The sequence below is a fragment of the Palaemon carinicauda genome, chromosome 3, assembly GCF_036898095.1.
Source record: "Palaemon carinicauda isolate YSFRI2023 chromosome 3, ASM3689809v2, whole genome shotgun sequence".
Lineage (NCBI taxonomy): Eukaryota > Metazoa > Arthropoda > Malacostraca > Decapoda > Palaemonidae > Palaemon > Palaemon carinicauda.
The window spans coordinates 166602734-166620233 of NC_090727.1; the positions used below are offsets into that span (position 1 = coordinate 166602734).

Genomic DNA, 17500 nt, shown 5'->3' on the forward strand with positions numbered 1-17500 from the left:
TCTCTCTCTCTCTCTCTCTCTCTCTCTCTCTCTTTTCCAGGAATTCAACCCATTACAGGGATGGGAATGAGGCGCGATTTAACGTTACATTATTTCTTGACTTTTAACTGATTTTCACTGCATTTGGGATTTTATCTCTCTCTCTCTCTCTCTCTCTCTCTCTCTCTCTCTCTCTCTCTCTCTCTCTCTCTCTCTCTCTCTCTCAAAGGAGCAAGAATTCAAATGACTTACAATTTCACAACTTTTTTGCCGTTCCATTTCTTCTTTTAATCAAAAGAGAAACTGGTGTGAGAGAATTTCTCGAGCTTTTAACCAATATTTTCATGGTCTTTTTTTCAATCTTTTTGTGTGTTACTTCTCACTGGTTTTGCAGACAAAAGTTTTTTTTTTTTATTTCTTTATGCACTGTCTTTTGTTCTCTGCCTTTTTGGTCCAATGGCGTCATTTAATGATCATGCTCGGTGGCGTTTTACATTAATAAACTTTTTGATGTATTTCATTTGAGGTTTAAGAATTTAAAGGCCGCTCATGAATGGCAGAGGCAAGGGACAATGACATTTCCCTATCAATTAGGACAATGCCCTAGAGACGGGCCATATATACATATGATCAGCGCTCAAACCCCCTCTCCACCGAAGCTAGGGGCAAGGACGGCCAGGCAATGGCTACTGATGACTCTGCAGATAGACCTATAGCTCACAAGGATGGTGAGGTTGCAGCGACCAAAGGATCTACTGAGTTTGAGAGGGACTCAAACCCCAGTCTGGCGTTCACCTGTCAGGGACGTTACCACATCGGCCACCACCACCCTATCGATTCATAAACTTTCTGAAATATTTCATTTGATGTGTATGTAGTTTTGCAACCGACTCACACAGGCATAGTGTTTATGCGCGCGTGCGTGCGTGCCAATATATTCTAGTTATTTATGTGAAAGAACATTCAATATCATGGGTTTGATTCCATCATAGAAGACCGTAAAATCCATAGACCTGCAAATGAAAATGGCTTGCTGTTAGCACCTTAAAAAAAAAGTGGAAATATCAAAAGTCTGTACCCTGCTGTCTATGTGAGGTGTCAATAGATGTTAAATTCTGTATGATATTCCTGGGTAAAAGGTTTCATATCCAGTTGTCAAAAACAGGTACTAATACTATGTGTTCACGATTTAGAAAAAAAAAGTAATTATTAAAGAAGGATTCTACCATAAATACCTCTTATTATTGTTTCAAAATAATTTTTATTAATATTTTTGTAAATTATCATTTTATGAGTCATTTATTTTGTGCATTTAACTGAAAAGAGCACTGAATACAAAGGCCTCACTAGCCTATTTTTAGAAATGGAAAATTAAGGCATTATAAAATACCCATTAACAGGTATCAGTAGGAGAAAACGTGTGCATCTTAAATAAAAAGTTCAACATCATGCTCTTTCTTCCAGTATGGGCTGGTTCCCATGAAAAGAAATAAAAGTGACCATTGCACATTCACACACAAAGTGTTAGGTCGTGGGTGAAACGCCTGTGTAGAAAACTTCCACAATAGTAGCCACTCACTCCCATTGTGTCTGACCCATCGAAACATGCTGTGCGATTCACCCGTATCTCAATTACACTCTCTTGCTTCCTGGATTTCGAAGCCATACTTTTAAAGGCCGCTCATGAATGGCAGAGGCAAGGGTCAGTGACATTACCTTATCAAGAAGGACAATGCTCTATAGACTGACCATATTACATATGATCAGGGGTCTCCTCCGAAGGAGGGCCAGGCAATGGCTGCTGTAGACTCAGCAGATAGACCTATAGGCTCCATAAAAGCCCCCATCCATAGCTCACAAGGATGGTGAGGTTGAAGCGACCAAAGGAACTAACGAGTTTGAGCGGGACTCGATCCCCAGTCTGCCCATCACCAGGCAAAGACGCTACACCAGGCCACCACAACCCTTCTTCCTGCCATTATAAATGTTTTCGTAGATTATACTGGAAATAATCCATATTTATGGAATTCACTTTACAAAGGGAAAACTTACAATGGATTAACTTACATCCTTCTACCAATCCAAGAAGGCAGAGGTTCGAATCATGGTCAGAAAAGGTGCAGCTTTCATGTATAATTACTATTGGATTTATATTATTCCCAAGGTATAGCGAATACCTTAATGAGATAATTGTGTATTGATCATTAAAAGTATAGAAGTGTCGGTTATTATAACAATGTTAGACTATTATACACATGCTTACACACAATTGTGTATAACTATATATATATATATATATATATATATATATATATATATATATATATACCATGTTTATGTATATATATACTATATATATGTATATATGTGTATATATATATATATATATATATATATATATATATATATGTATCTAAGTTTAATAATATAGAATATAAAAGTGTCTAACGCTACTCTTCACCAATAATAGGCAATTTCTTCAAAAGTATCATGAATATAATACTTATATTTCCATATAACGAATAAAAGGAAAACATTCTATCCATCTTCTTATTTAGTCTCCGTTATAAATTTTCTTTAAAATTTTATTGCTGTTTTGTAATTCCCATTATCCCTTAGTATTTATTTTACTTGTTTTTCGTCTTGTCTTTTATTGTTTTTTCAACTTCAGACCAATGGGAAGGGGAGGAGATTATGACGTGAAAAGAGCATGACGTCTAGCACGAGGTTAATTACCTCCAGTTATAGCAAGAAATATTAGAAGAAAGGAAATTCTATACACTTTATTAATACTTCACGTTGAGAGAGAGAGAGAGAGAGAGAGAGAGAGAGAGAGAGAGAGAGAGAGAGAGAGAGAGAGAGAGAGTTGCAAGGATTTTGGATGTCTCATAGACTCTTTAGTCCATCCGCGGAGACTCCCCTTGCTCTTTGGTAGAGCGATTTAGTTTAAGCATTTAGAGATTTTTTGTGATCTTGTCTAACTTACTCTTGAACTCGTTTACCGTGTAACTGTTTACCACAAACGCTTGAAGTCTGTTCCACGAGAGAGAGAGAGAGAGAGAGAGAGAGAGAGAGAGAGAGAGAGAGAGAGAGAGAGAGATGCAAGGATTTTGTATGTCTCAAATACTTTTTATTTAAAGTCCGTCGGCAGAGACTCCACTTGCTCTTGTGTAGAGAGAAATAGTTTAAACATTTAGAGAGTTTTTATGATTTTGTCTAACTTATTCTACAACTCGTTTACCGTGTTACTGTTTACTACATACACTTGAAGTCTGTTCCACGAGAGAGAGAGAGAGAGAGAGAGAGAGAGAGATGCAAGGATTTTGGATGTCTCAAATACTTTTTATTTAAAGTCCGTCGGCAGAGACTCCACTTGCTCTTGTGTAGAGAGAAATAGTTTAAACATTTAGAGAGTTTTTATGATTTTCTCTAACTTATTCTACAACTCGTTTACCGTGTTACTGTTTACTACATACACTTGAAGTCTGTTCCACGAGAGAGAGAGAGAGAGAGAGAGAGAGAGAGAGAGAGAGAGAGAGAGAGAGAGAGAGAGAGAGAGAGCGGTCATAAGATATTACGTTTAGAATCTAATGTAGGGTGGGGGGGGGGGGTGAAGGGGGAGATTTGAAGGGGGTAGAAGTCAATCATAATCAGACCTCCTGGCGTATGGCAACAGACCTTGAGACAGGAGTGATAAATCTATTCAAGGTTCTGGATAATTGCTTGTTACTATACCTTTCTTAATAAATAGATAAGAAAAATAAGAAGGTGGGGTCTTAATTTCCTTTTAATAGTATCTTTCATTCTCCAAGTAAAATGCATCAAGGATACTAAGGGAAAGTCTGTCCATATGCTTTTATTCATTATGGTTAGTGCATTCATTATCCCATTTCCATTAGAGAAGAGGGGAGGTATATGGAAAGGTAATGTGCAATGTTGCTTTTCATTTACCATTAATGCTCGTGTATTTACCATTATTATTAAAAATATTAATATTAATAAGATTAATATTATTAAAGTTATTAATGTTATTAAAGTTACTTGTCTTATTTGTTTATATTGTAAAGGTGGAGGCTTAAAGGAAAACAACTACATTATGTACTCACACAAGAAACAGGCACAACATCCAGTAAGAACAGGGTAGAGGAGGAACAGATGGAGAGTGTGGGCTGGTTTACGTATTAGATTATAAATGGCTAATATTAAGAAACGCATACAGTATCCGATAGATAGAAGAGGGAGAGATAATGAAGTCCTGACTAATTGTGAGGTGATTTGGGGACCAATCTGAAATGCCCTGAGGTCGGAATCAATATGTGGGTATTGAATTTAGTCACCTATCCCAAAAAGATATCGTTTATCCCCCAAGACCTGTTATTTTGACCAGTTTATTCTACTTACGTTCTTATAGCCTATACTCTGTTAAACTTTAAAAGATCGTTGTGGTGTTGCCGATACAGATATAATAATTGCCAGTTTTATTTTTAGGTAATCATATTAGTGTCAAGGAATGTAACGAAATATGTTTTAATTTATCTAATCTATTGATTTGTTTTCAAAAGATATTTCGAATATATCTTATTTCATCTAATATTGGTTAAAACCCAAGTTTCATTGCTAAAAATGTAGACAAGGCTTTTTTTTTTTCTGCTTTGCCAGATATGAGTTGTAAGGGTCCTATGCTTTGTATTGGGATTTGAAAGGTCGCGTATTAAGAGATGCTACATATGACAGTATCTTATACTGCAGTAGGCCTATTTACTTTAACCATCAATACAAAGACAATACATGTAAATAATACATAGAGTAAAGAGTAGATAACATCTTAAATTGAAATAAGGAAATAAGTAAATGGGTGTGCTTGAGAAGCAAAACTATCCTCTCTACTCCTAAGGTTTAAAGTAAATCTTCCCAAGAAAGATTGTTTATTTATTATTTATTATCAATAACAATAATTAATAATGGTAATGGTAATAGTAAAAATAAAGCTTACCTTCTCAGATTGTATGAAAAATTTAAGGTTGTTAGACATTATTGTTTTTAAGTCTTATAAGGTCACCAGGATGAAATTTGTCAACAATTGGATAACTCATAAGTTTAAAATACATGGATTCTAAAGAGAAAGAAAATTTAGGATCCATGTATTGTAAACTTATGAATTATCCGATTGTTGACAAATTTCATCCTGGTGACCTTATAACAGACTTAAAAACATTAATGTCTAACACCCTTAAATTTTTCAAACAATCTGAGAAGGTAAGCTTTGATATAATAACAGAGTCGGATCTCAAAATTCTAATAATAATAATAATAATAATAATAATAATAATAATAATAATAATAATAATAATAAATCCCCTCTACTTTTTCTATGTCAGCCAAATATCCAAAGGTATATCAATCAGAATAAAACAGCGTAAGGTGGCCGCCTCTAGGGGTTCTCTTACTTATGCCTTGGCCTTCCACTGGTTAGGATTTAGTCAAAGAATTGGCTGGTCAGAAACGAGTAAAATAATCATTGTAAATGAGTATAACCAAAAGAAATATTGTTAAATCCTTTTTAATCTCCTGTATCAAAGGTCAAAATTTAAAGCTAAGCCCTGGTCTGTTTTCCGTTAAGCAGGTATTTTTTTTTTTATCTAAGATCTGACTTTTCTGGAATTATCAAGAAACTGACAGCTGTGGGATCCCCTTCAATATAAATCGATATCTTTGTATATACATTCTCATTGTTGAGTTTGTCGATGTCCCTAGTGAACAAAAGTACTAACTCCAATCAAGTCTTTTCAATTTTCCTTCCGTGGCTATAATACACACACACACACACACACACACACACATATATATATATATATATATATATATATATATATATATATATATATATGTGTGTGTGTGTGTGTATATATATATATATATATATATATATATATATATATATATATATATATATATATATATATATATATATATATATTATGTGTGAATATATCTTGTATATGTATATGTGTGTATCTGCTTCCTTGTAAGCGCCCTTATAGGTACAACCAAGGCCAATATAAAGCTCTATATTGGCCTTGGGTACAACGTCCTAAATTAAAATTCCCTTTTCAGTCGCTATTATATTAACAACCCTTTTTCCTTCCTCGCTTTCAGGTCGACCGTTGCCGAAAGTGACCTGGTGGCGCGGCGACAAGCTTCTGGCCAACAGAAGCATCATCATGGGCGAAGACGGCTCCTTGCTGGGCCAAAACGAGGTCAGCTACAGCATCTCGACTGACCTGGGCACGCTGCAGCAGGGCAGGAACGCCAAGCACGTGAGGACGGAGCTAACGATCCCCAAGCTCAGCCGAGACTATGCCCACGCGAACCTCACGTGCAAGGCGTCCAACAACCACATATCGGAGCCCCTCTCCACCACGCTCTCCCTAGATGTCTATCGTGAGTACTACTCTATAATGGCTTTCTTTATGAGAGAGAGAGAGAGAGAGAGAGAGAGAGAGAGAGAGAGAGAGAGAGAGAGAGAGAGAGAGAGATACATGCTTGTGTTTTAGTATACAGTATATGTATAAACATATATACTTCAATATTTTTCCAGTATATATATATATATATATATATATATATATATATATATATATATATAGGCTGGGAAGTTATTAGTGCTGATCGTGCAACTATGTAATAAGTCCCTTTATATTCATTCATATTGTATGTGTATCTATGTTTTATGTGTGTATGTGTATTTTATTACATTATATATATATATATATATATATATATATATATATATATGTATATATATATATATATATATATATATATATATTGTGACCTTTTGACTTCTCGATTTCATTAACAGGGTACGAGACTTAGGTTAACCCCCCTCCAGTCTATGTGCGTAGGCATCGCATACCTAAAAGCTTCAGTAAATAAAGAAGCTAAGTCATTGCAAGTACTATACACATGTATACACTCACACACACACACACACACACACACACATATATATATATATATATATATATATATATATATATATATATATATATATATATTATGTAAACATGAAAATCAACATCAGGATTAAGTCACTACTTAGGGAATTTTTATGTAAAATTACTTTGGGAATATCAATAAAGTGAGCTGAGCAGCTCACAAATTGTATTCAAAGTAGGTCAACTATCATCGTCGTCGCCAATAGTTTTCCCACCCACCCCCGAGTAATTATAACAAGAAAGCACTGTTTGGCAACTTTTGTCTAAGGCTGGTGCTCTATCCAGACTACTATCCCTCCCCTGCCGGGGGCCACCACCTTAGTCCTCACCAACTAGTGTAAAAAGGCTAACGTTTCGCTTCATGGTTCCTGTGTAACACCAATTTCACTGTTATTTCGGATTAATTTTCCATTCCAAAAAGCTCTACAATTAAGTGTAATTAATAAGAACAAAGCTACTGTGAATTTATGAAGTGCTGTGAAATATTCCAAGGACATTTAATGCCACGTACTTTAACCGACTACCGTTGAGTGCTTGAAGGTAAGACATCTGTAATGTTGGTTGTTCTGCGAAATAACCACGTGGCTTTATTCCAGTACTGTATAGAAAACATATTCACAAATTATTATGCCGTAAAATACTCCGATTATATCTCGGGGGAGGGGGTGGTTGTTGAACTATTTACCTTAGGGATGTTTGATCAGGGGAGACGCCATCCGTTTTCTCTTCAGTCTTGAAAGTTTTTGTTGGAGATTTTGCGAGAACTCGTTCTTATGAAAACTTAAAATTATGAAACTTATAAGAGATGTCTACTGTAGGCCTATGAATGCCTAGACTCATACTAAAATAAGTTGTTTAATCATTTCTGACAATACATGGATTTGAAGTGTAGGCCTATTGTTATCTTAGTAGAATTAGCAGCAACGTTTTACAGAATATTGCCTAACAATAATTTTCAGAGTGTACCTGTAGACGTACATTTAGCTCCACGTGCTTTTCGGTAACCTCATGCTGCCTACACCAGAATTTTAACTTGGTACTGGTAATACATTAACCTTGTTTTAAGATATCCGTTTCCTGTGGAGTATAACAATGTTGTCAACTAAACAATCTGGTTAAGGAAAAGGCTGGTTATTGGAGAGTTGTTGTGTGTTTTGTTCATTGGCTACGAATTTTCGGCTGTAATAGGAAATTACACACTATTGAAAGTAGTCATTGTTTAGAGTAGAGGTAGCCATACTGAGTCGATCTGTGGAGGCATGAACATAATTTGGTAAGCAATGCAATGCTTCCAAGAGTATATATATATATATATATATATATATATATATATATATATATATATATATATATATATATATAAAGTGTCATCAACCGTTACTAGTCCACTACAGAACAAAGGCCTTCCACTTGCGTCGGTTTGTGGTCTTTCTATGCCAGACCACACCCACAAACCGTAATTCGTCAATCCATCAACATCTCTTCCTTTCCTGCTTGCTTGCTTGCTGTTTTTTCTTTTTTTCCTCTCTCTAGGGACCCATTCTATTATTCTTAATGCCCATCTGTTATCTGTCATTCACATTACATATCTTGCCCAAATCTCTTACTTTTTCCTACGTTTAAGTATCTTCTACGTTAGTTTGCTCTCGCTTCCATGTTGCTCTGTTTCTGTCTCTTGGTGTTGTTATTCCCATCGTTATTCTTTCCATAGCTCTTCGAGTTGTAAAAATCATATGTTGTAAAAATTATAAGACGCAAGGCTCCAATTTTCCGATGCATAATTTAATACTGGTGGGACCATCTGATTAAATATTTTTAATTTTAAAGAAAGTGGCATTTTGCTTTAGATAGTTGAAATATATATATATATATATATATATATATATATATATATATATATATGTGTGTGTGTGTGTGTGTATATATATATATATATATATATATATATATATATATATATATATATATATATATATATATGTGTGTGTGTGTGTGTGTGTGTGTGTGCGCGCGCATGTTGTTAGTACATAGCACCCGCCTTCCCCAGCCCTATGATCCTTAATGGCAAATAGAGTGATTGACTCCTTCATTCAATCATCATATGGAATCCAAGAAGGATAGTATTTCCTATGAGGAAAGTGGGATTCCCCATATAGATCATGGGGCAATCTTTTATCCTGTCACTCCGTTGCAATTTTTCAATTGAAAGTCGATTTTGTGGTTATTTTGTAGGAAATATTCTAAATTTATTTATTAGTTTGATTTATTATTATTATTATTATTATTATTATTATTATTATTATTATTATTACTTGCTAAATCACAACCCTAGTTGGAAAAGCAGGATGCTATAAGCCCAGGGGCCCCAACAGGGAAAATAGGCTAGTGAGTAAAGGAAACACGGAAAAAAATAAAATATTTTAAGAACAGCAACAACAGCTATACAAATCTCTCCTTTGTAGACTATAAAAAAAACTTTAACAAAACAAGAGGAAGAGAAATAAGATAGAATAGTGTGCCCGATTGTACCCTCAAGCAAGAGAACTATAACCCAAGACAATGGAAGACATGGTATAGAGGCCATGGCACTACCCAAACTAGAGAACAATGGTTTGATTTTGGAATGTCCTTCATTCCTTGGCTCTATATTTGGACTATAGATAACAGTACTAGCAAGTGTTGGTTTACCACAATCAATGACGTAGTATTCACCAATTTTAAGCAAAGTTTTGATTGTTGATGCCCTGTAACTTGATAGCATAGAGCAGGTCATAGCATATACATTCAGTCTTTGCAACAGATTCTCTAGCAGAATGTTTGCTATAGGAATAGACTAATAATATATGTAGACGACTTCCATACGTCGATGGCTTCTTTGACAACTATTGGAAAACGTTAACCAGAATTCTAGCTTTGAGGATATCCCCACTAAAGCCGAGGTTGTGACACAGTGCTCTTCCATTGGTGTTGTAAGTGGGTATTGCTACAATCTCAGTGTACGAGTGCGCAAGTTTATGTTTGATGTTTTGAACTGAGGTTGGAACCCTTTCTACCACACGTGTTTCATGCACGCTTTTGTCTAATGCTTTTGATTTTTTTATCTTGCTCTCGCCAACACTTATGATACAATCTGTTTAAGCTTGCCGTCGCACATTTTATTTTGTTTGGATTTTTATAACATACTTGTTCGTAACTGTATATAGGCACGTTATCTGTTGAATAAAGGTTACTTGCATTCACCTAAAAGCTAGTTACGTTGCCACATCTATCTTGATTATTATATCAATTATGAGTCCAGTGTTTTTCAGGTAGAAGTAGACCTAAATTTGGTTAGACCAATCCAAAATTCGTTTGTTGTCAAATAAGGCAATTTTGAGTATGATAGCAGACATGTATGACTCGTGTGTACTCAAATATCATATCCACTCTGATTTCTGGTCAACCTTCCGGGGCATGGTTCAGGGTTTTATTCCATTCTTTTGATGTAATTGGGAGGATGATTGGGAACTTCATCTTGTCATCCTCATATGAATACTGCCAGGGTTCTTTGCATATAAGAGGGTAAATTATTCTTTGGATATGACGGAGTAAATTATGTTAGGAATCTGCCAGCATATACTGTATTTCTGAAGTGGAGGATTAAATAAAAAGAAAACGATGAATTTATGGCCCTGTAACATGATAGGTATGGGTTTTCTTCCATTGCGTGCTATAACGCAAGTGATAAACCGTGATTCGAAAACCAGAGTTGGGAGTAAGGGTTAGATTCTTAAACAAGTGTGCAGTTAACTGCTTGTTACTAAGGCACCATTATTGGGTTGCTATAGCAAAGGAATCTAACGTAAGGTTGGGAAAGATAATACTGACATTTACATTAAAGAATAAGACAAAACCCAAATTAAAAAATATGGAAATGCTGTGAACTCTTGTTTTCACCATACAGTTTATGACTAAACACATATAGACCTACCCTCGTGTTGTTGCTCCTGTCTCTATTAAGGATTACCCCGTGGGTGAAAATGGCAAATGTAGAAATGTTACAAAACGTTTTGAACATTTTATATTGAAAGATTCTTGCAAAGTGTTTGAACATATCAAAGGCAATAAACTTGAAACCTTTACCAATATTTATAAAAACTCAAACACAAAAATGTAATCAGAAGCAGTCTATTCTTGATGATTGGAAAAAGCATACATATTGATATGAAGGAACGTGTTTCATATCCATTGACACCAGTGCTATATCCTTTGGAGACTAGTGATGGCACCATGACTAAAATAAAAATGATCACTAATGCATGAACTAGGGAAGGGCACTGAACGTGCCTCCAAGGTTTGACTTGGATCTGCTCGCGTCGTTGATGCAATAGCTTTCATTCAGCAAGTGCAAAGCATTCCACTCACCTCTGGAAAGCTTAATGACTAAATGCTCAAAAGCATGTTTAACATGGCTAAACTATAATTACGACAGAATGGATTTTGTTTGTGATCAATATCCTATGCACAATATCAAAAACTGTGAAGGTGATTGTTGAGCTACAAGTGCATTACTAAAAGTGAAAATAACCAGACCTGAGCAGGAACCCGCAGAACAATTAGAAAGAAAATACCTGGCCGTTGTTTCAAGTAAAGAAGACTGAATTTCGTTCTTTTATACTGTAAGTCTTGAGTCCAGTGCAACCGTGAAGTGTTGGGACACAACCTTGTAAATATCCCATTTTAAAGAGTGACATAGACGTCCTGTTCAGCATGGCTGTTTTAGGGAATAAAATTCTTGAGCTTTCCTGTGATCATGGGGAAGCTAACGCACCTCTCCTTTAGTATGCATAGCATACATCAAGTGGCTTTTCTACTTTCGTTATCTAAATTTCTGATACTGTTTATGCATCTTTTTATAGTTATTAATGAATTTTCTGTTTTAATGTTGTGAATGCTTTTTAAAATATTTTATTCTAATTTTTCATTAGTTCTTATATTTCCTTGTTTCCTTTCCTCACTGGGCTATTTTTCCTTGTTGGAACCGTTTGGCGTATAGCATCTTGCTCTTCCAACGAGGGTTGTAGCTTGGCTAGTAAAAAATAATAATAATGATGATGTGTTCATCTTGGCTATAGCAACTGCAAATAACATTCAGGATTATAATTTTATCTTCCTGTCAGGATCTAGCAATCCAAGGAGTATAATCTGTTTATATTTCAAGAACATAAATGACAAAGGAATGTAAGGTCATTCTTGGCCTGCATGTGTTCTCTGTTTTGTTTTGTTTTTCTCCAATGCATTCACGGGGTGGGGAAAAATGAAACAGCTGAAACTCGTGCTATAAACGTACATATTTCTAAACTATTTACCAAGTTGATTACTGACTGGGGATTTGCTAAGAGGACTGTGCCAATGATCGAGATGTTTGTCTATGTGATAAATGGACAGGAACATTATACCCTTGTCAATACTGCTAAGTAAAACTCGGTGTGACTGATGCATCAATCTAGCCGAATCCTGCCCTCAGACCAAGATTGCCAGAGAAACTCAATGGTGCTAATTATCATGCAGGTGTTCATCAGCGGTGTCCTCTGCTGTATATCAGTTCACCACTACGAGCTGTTTATAGTTGGAAACTGGAGGACAATAATCTTACATTTTATCTGTATGCCAAGTGACAGAGTAAGCTCAAAGCAGTTCATTATAATTGTAGGAAAAAATTATGTTGTAAAGATGCATGGTTATGTTACTATTGGAAAGCCTTTTAGTGATTTGTGTCACTATCTGCCCGGATTGCACAACCACAGGAAACCCCAAAGTGAATGTGAAAATGGTGAACTGGAATCAAAACTGATAATGACCCAGATATTGGTGATGAATAAATAATGTATGAAACATTACTATTTGTGATAAGAATAAGCCATATCTTATTTTTTATTGAGTAGTTGTTCATCTGAGTTCCCTATTACATATTCTTATATAATTATTACAAAATTCAATGATGTTACTGATAAGCCAGTTGGTAAATTTAAACTAAACTTGATTATATAATCAAGTTGATCGTAAATACCATATACTGTTCCACTGGTCTGTTAAAAAAGTGAGCCATGTCATGGGCCACTTATTTTTATTTTTTGCATGAGTAAAATTCATGAAATATCAAACATTTATTTCTGGGAGATTAAGGGCTTCAACATATTGTTGATTATTGAACACTATTTCAAATTCAGAATTATATTAAAATGTCATGAGGGGTAACGTAGCAAAATATTTTGAATACTCAGTGATGGGAGGATATTTGTGTTAATGTTTCATGATTGTGCTACCAGGTGGTAGCTGTGCATAGTAATGATATCATTTGCTGAGCACCCAATGTATAAAAATAAAGAGCCTTTTTTTCAATTGAATATAGCTCTTTTATACTTTTTCACGTTATTTCTGAATAATCTTTATATTTGAAATATTGCTAATTAACACTTTAATCACTAGTTAAGGAGCAAATAATTATATAGTAACTTTTCAATGCCCCCTGAAACTCAAAATCTAGAACTTATAGAAGATTTATCCCATGACTTGAGTTCCGTTTTATCATCTTTACGAGCATCGCTCGCGTCTTCTTGCAGCCAATGTTTCATGGAAGAATGATTAAACAAAGGACGAGTTCCCGTCTTAAGTCTTTCCATTGCTGCGATATTTTCTTGCAATAATATCTTTCTTTGGTAGTGTCTTGTACAATTATCTCATTTTCGGATGAATACGCCCTTCAGTATGTAGCCTGGCGTCATGTTATTATTGTACACCATCGCTCCAAACTTTTATCTTGTTAAGCTTTTTGTTTGCTATCCCTTTTTTTTTTCTGCCTCGATTTGACATTGTCTTTGATTAGTAGATACAGTCATTATTGAGTAGCTTTTTTTATGTGTCTCTTATATTTGCTAATCCTTTATAAAAATAGACAAAGCAGAAGATAGATGTTATCGGGCGTTTTGGATTCTAACCAATTGAAATTGACTTTATTAACTTTATTGATTACTTCCTTACAAGTAATCTTTCTGTTTTGTATCGAGAGAGTTAAAGCAATAGAAGAATAATAAACTTCTGGGAAAATTAAATTTCTTTGAATCACAGACATTGCCATTGATTGAAATCTGGATGACAAGTATTGGAAGATTGATATCCCTCGTAATATTAAATGTATAAGTAACGTGAGTTACTACAATAGACGCCTATGATTTTCCTCTATCTTTAAATAGATTGAACACGTTTATGAAATCGCACGTAACGTCAGTTAAAGATTCTTATAGAAAGTAAGCAAATAAAACTAGTAATGCCTCCACACAATTCACCAGAATCTCAAGTCTTGGAAAGCGTTCAACCAATCTCCTCGAGCGCCAGCTTTAACCTTCCCAAGGCTCTTCTGAGAGATGCTGGGTTTGCCACAATTCTCTTCTCGTCTGAGAAAGGTAGGCATTACCTCTGTGCTTGCTTCCGCCCTCGTGAAATAGAACCCCCTCACAGAATTACACCAAGGACGAATGCTCAATTAGTTGAATTCACGGCCTGAATGAGATCTGAGTAAGCGAGCCTTCGAGGAGGGGCCAAATTGTGACGAGGCAACGGTTGTTGTGATGTGATGGCCTGTTCGCTACGGTTGAAGGTGTGTTTGCTTGCTCTGCATCATAGCGTCATCGTTGCTTAACGATGATGGGTCTCGTTAACGTCTTTGCTCAGGGCGATTTTCAATGGTGCATTGAGACGTTTGGAACTTTCCTTTGAGTAGAATGTCTTACTTTCACTTGAATTAAACAAGACAAGAGTATGTTTAGATTTGTATCCTTTTAGAATTTAGAGGAAACGAGGTCTTAGTCGTCCTTTCATCCAACAGTGTTTGTATATCTGTGAGTTTGTCTAGATGATAATAGGGTGATTGTTCTTGATGCTTAATGCTTTCTGAAGGTTTCGATTGGTTGAGTAATGCGAGTCGACTACATCTCGTGAACACATTATGTGTACTTGGATACGGGAGAACATTCGTATCATTATGTGTAATGTACAACTTATGTATATTAGTGTATATTACATTTACGTGTTTAGTATATGTGTATATATATATATATATATATTATGTATACATATATATATATATATATATATATATATATATATATATATATATATATATATATATATATATATATATATATATGTATATAAGTATATATTACATTTACGTGTTTTATACATATATATATATATATATATATATATATATATATATATATATATATATATATTACATTTAAGTGTTCAGTATATAGTTTTTACATTCCTTTCAAAGAATCTGGGCTGACGTTGAAAAGGTAATGTGGCTCAAGAATATTTTCATACAATTCTACTTTTCTTTCACAAATACTTTTGTTTTATTCTTTCCTACTTCATGGGCAATCCTCTTCTTCTTTAGACCTTTAATAGCACCTACCTCTTTAGTTCTGCCTATACCTCTACATTCACGAAGGTTTCTTTGTCCTTATGGTTTCCATTTTCCACTGTGACCTCATCCTGGCCAACACTTGAAAAACGCAATTTTAATCGAAAATTCTCCGTTAGATATATACTGTTCAGCCGTATTTCAGTAAAATACAGGCAACCGTAACTTTGACCCTACTTTACTATTTTTACGGTAAATGCCTGGCAACATTTTAATGCAAATTTTCAACAGTGAACATCAACTTTAAAGTTTTCTTTTGATATCATCATCATATCCTCCTACGCCTGTTTTATTAGTTTCTGTAGCTTCCCCTCACTATCACCAACTAATGAATTATGTACCATCACCCATTTTAGACCCTCTCTTTCTTCTCGAAACTTTCCCCTTTCATCGCCTGTGCTTACCCTTTCGTTCGATTTTATTTCATTTTCAAGAAGTATTAGATAGCCTTATAGCTATAATGCACTCATGCTGTAGACATGATTGAATTCTCTCTCTCTCTCTCTCTCTCTCTCTCTCTCTCTCTCTCTCTCTCTCTCTCTCTCTCTCTCTCTCTCTCATAAATATATTTGTGGCTAAGGTATCACAACGGAAATTGATATATGCATTGACGAAATTCTTGAATCATAAATAGATGAAAAATTAATTGCTTCATTAATATGGAAGCCTTAGAACGTGAGGTCAGGGAGAAACCTTTTAAAATTTCACGTTCGCCAGATGAGAAATGTTGCATGTTATTTCTAACGATTATGTCAGAGTTAAGTGAAACCCTACATAAATTTCAATCTAGATATTCCCATCATAAAAGGTTAAGCCAGTAATAACCGAACAAATTAATCGTGCGCTGGGTGCGATACGTATTAAGGAAGTTATTGTCATTTCGAATATACCTTATGGTCTTAACGTTCCAACGTTATACTTCAGAGACATTGCGGGGGTAAACGATGCTATAGATTTAGTTTGAAAATATGTTCGTTATTCTTTTATTTGTTTAAAGGGGTAAATCAAACTAGTTGGAGAACTTGCTGCTTATCGTCTTGCAAGATTTTATCCACTTACATGGGAGTTTATAAAGTTCAAAGTTTAGTAACAACTGTGAAACTAATGTGAACTTGCGTTGCCTGAATTAAAGAAGGCAATGGTGAATGGAACATTAGAAATCACTAGTCTGTTATTAACTAGTCTTCCCTACCAGTGTTTATGCTTAACGAGCCCATGACTAACATTACTACAAATAGAGTTATTGGGTCTTATGACTGTCCAGATAATAGCCTATTACATTGGATCACTCTCTGGCTCATTTTTTATTTCATATACACCAAATAGTCTTCTATTCTTTACACGTTCTCCTCTTTCCTCGTGCACCTAACACCACTAAAATAACTGAAAAATTCTTCCTCACTGGCTACTTTCCACTTAGTAACGGTAGAAAAGATTATTTACCCATGGCAAGCAACTCTTCTAGGTGAGACACTCCAAAAGAAAACCATTGTTCTCTAGTCTTTGATAGAGCCCTAGTCTTTCACTGTCTTGGGTTAGAGTTTTCTTACTTGAGGGTACACTCGCACGCAATAGAGTATAGTGTCTTCAACCTCAAGTGGTAAAATATTCAACTACACACTAATGTAGTCAGCAAAGACACTAGCATATGTATAATATAGAAAACGGATTCTTGCATATATTACAAAGAATGAAAAAGTAATATATATATATGTATATATATGTATATATATATATATATATATATATATATATATATATATATATATATATATGCTGGGTATGTATGGAAGTGTGGCAAACTGCTCAAACTAAATAATGAATGAATGTAACTTAATCTCTCTCTCTCTCTCTCTCTCTCTCTCTCTCTCTCTCTCTCTCTCTCTCTCTCTCTCTCTCTCCTCACTCCTTTTATGTAGTAAGAAATGAGAAAATCGAGAGTAGTGAAGGTACTGTTGCCTAATGGTAAATTGAAGGTGAGAAGCTGCTCTCTCTCTCTCTCTCTCTCTCTCTCTCTCTCTCTCTCTCTCTCTCTCTCTCTCTCTCTCAAGTGTAT

The 17500-nt window shown here is 35.0% G+C and overlaps 1 pseudogene; it reads left to right on the plus strand.

Annotated features, from left to right (window-relative positions):
- LOC137638753 (nephrin-like) overlaps positions 1 to 17500 on the plus strand; it is a 748229-nt pseudogene that overhangs the window by 376695 nt on the left and 354034 nt on the right.